At 39.3% G+C, this 2,651-nt stretch overlaps 1 pseudogene; it reads right to left on the bottom strand.

Annotated features, from left to right (window-relative positions):
* Positions 1-1,544: 1,544 nt before the first annotated feature.
* On the bottom strand, positions 1,545-2,292 carry LOC110311001 (BCL2/adenovirus E1B 19 kDa protein-interacting protein 3-like pseudogene; annotated as a pseudogene).
* Between the last annotated feature and the right edge of the window lie 359 nt (positions 2,293-2,651).

Consider the following 2,651-nt stretch of genomic DNA (forward strand, 5'->3'; position numbering starts at 1 on the left):
TTACTGAACATGAAGAAGTAGAATTGGTACCTAAATAAATCATTCATCCTTACATGCTAGAATCTTTGGCATAAGAAGGTACTTGACATGTTATAAACAGAGAAATATAAACATCAAAACAGCTCCAAAATCTCCAATCTTCAATAGTGTCCTTCAGTAAGTCTGGCTAGTGCAATGGTGCCATAAAATGATGGGATCTGATTTGACTGAAGATCCACTTGCCAAGATTGAAACAATATCTTTCACTGTATAGGTTACCAGGAACCCGAGATTAGATAGCCCAAGGTTCTAGGGCAAAACCAAATATTACAGCTCATAAAATGACTCCTAATGACATTCTGCTATACTCATAGATCAGTGCTATATTCACAGCTCATTCATCATCAAAGAAACATCTTCTTCCAGCAGATAAAACAAATGGAACCAATACATATATCTACAACCAAACAACAGGCAGAGAGTGAGTGACCTTAGATCACTCAGCACTAAATTCGGTGTCCCTATCAACACCCCCCTCAAGGTTCAGTGCACTGTTTAACAGAGGAGACAGAGGAGTGTATGAATCAGAGGAGATGGAGGACAGCAAAAAACCAAACCCCTATAGATCAATACTATCAATACAGATATGAACTTACAGAGACTGGGACAACATGCTTTAAAGCCTGCCAGGGTCTATACCAGTTGTAGTCTTAGAGCTAAAAGGAGAATTGGACACATGTATCTATCCCTATGTTGAAGCAACCTTTAATTAATAACCACTTGCAAATGAAAACTTAGTTTCCTCCAGTGGTTTTGCAATTGACAAACTATTAAGAGTGGACTGGAGGTCAGCACTAAGTAGATTGCTGACAGAAAAAGAACTCAGGGTTATCTTTACAAGTTCATTGACTCACCATGTCATGTCAGGGCTTGTGGTTTTCAGTTCACCTTACTATATTTTTAAATTTTATATATAAATATATTATTTTTCTTCTACCATTTTCTATATAGATCACTTGTATACATTTCATAGACTGCTATTTAGTGGGGTTTTTTTGTTTTGTTTTGTTTGGTTTGGTTTGGTTGTTTGTTTAAAGTAATTTTTATTGCCCAGGATATTTTTTTTCCTTGTGTCTTGCTTTTTTTTTCTTTTTTTGGTTTTGTTTTCATTTTATAACTATAAATTCAAGCTTAGGGAACCTTATTTTTGTCCTGGAAAACAAAACAAAGACTAAATAAAGCTTTTTTTTTGTTGTTATTATTTGCAAACCTGACCTCATTTAGAAAGAGATGTAACTGCATGACTAAAACACAGCTTCTAGCATGAATGATGCAGGTGACTGGTGGTACTAAGAGGAGACAATGAACTGTTGACAAGATTATAATCTGCTGGTGGCATTGCTGAAACAAAAGCCCTTGCAAATTTCTAAACAACAGTAAACTCTTTTAGAAATCTCTGAAGTGTCTTACAGGCCAAAAAGGGAACAAGGTTAGTAAAATGCCCCAACAGAGTTTGAGTAAAATACTGGATTTGAGAGTTACTGGAATTGGGTACGTAAAAATAGGGTTGTAGGTGGGGATCATGCTTACAATAGGTCTCAAATTCAAACTACAATACACCACTTCACAGGCCACACGCATTTCCAGGGGCTTTTTGTCTCCTTCAGTAGGTGCTGGCAGAAGGTGTGCTCAGTCGTTTTCCAATATAGATGCCCAGCCCCAAGGCCAGCACATGAGAAAGGAAGAGAGATGGGATGAAGACTTTTAGGAACTCTGCAGAGAAATGCCCCTTTTCTTCACGGCTCCACTCTTCCTCATGCTTAGAGACGCAGCACGTTTAGAGTGTCTGAAATGGAACTCTTTGGGTAGGATGTTTTCGGATCTACTGGACCAGTCTGATACCCAATCTGAACTTTTCTTCAAAGCCTCAACTTCCTTTTCTCCTTCTGCAACTTCTTCTGACTGAGAGCTGTGGTCCCTGCTGGTATGCATCTCAACATCAAACATGATCTGCCCATCTTCTTGTGGTGAAGGGCTGTCACAGTGAGAACTGCCTCTTGAGCTGCTCTGTCCCGACTCATGCTGTGCATCCAGGAGGATCTTCTCTATGTCTCCATTGTGGATAGACGATGAGGAAGGAACGTGTTCCAGCCCCCCATTCTTCCCATTTCCATTCTCATTGCCATTGCTGCTGTTCATGGGTAGCTCCACCCAGGAACTGTTAGGGCCAGCAGGCGGCACCAGCAAGGGCTGCTCCCCTTCCTCGCAGTTGTTGTTGTGCAAGGGCGGTGGAGGCTCCATTAAGTGAGACATGGTCTGGAAACTGGAAGCCGCAGTGCCGCAAGACTACAGTATCCGGCTCTCGAGCAGCAACACACCACCACAATTTAGTGTTTTTAATAAGTTTTTTTTCAATGAGTAAACAATGTGTTTCTTCTCTTGGACTCTTTTCCTTCTATTTTTTTTGTATATCTAATTATGACATTATTTTTTTTATTTCATCCTATTATGTTTTATTTATTATATTTTATTATTCCTACATTAGATTTTATTTTCTTATTGTTTTCTCTTATTATAATTCATTATTATCCTTTAGAAGCAAAGTCAGTTTGATTTACCATAAGAGACCAAAGGAGGTGGAGGTAGCTAGGAGGGAAGGTGGAGGAGAGCTG

This window comes from Mus caroli, unplaced genomic scaffold (genome assembly GCF_978045245.1).
Source record: "Mus caroli unplaced genomic scaffold, Mus_caroli_1 scaffold_16, whole genome shotgun sequence".
In the NCBI taxonomy this organism is placed as follows: domain Eukaryota; kingdom Metazoa; phylum Chordata; class Mammalia; order Rodentia; family Muridae; genus Mus; species Mus caroli.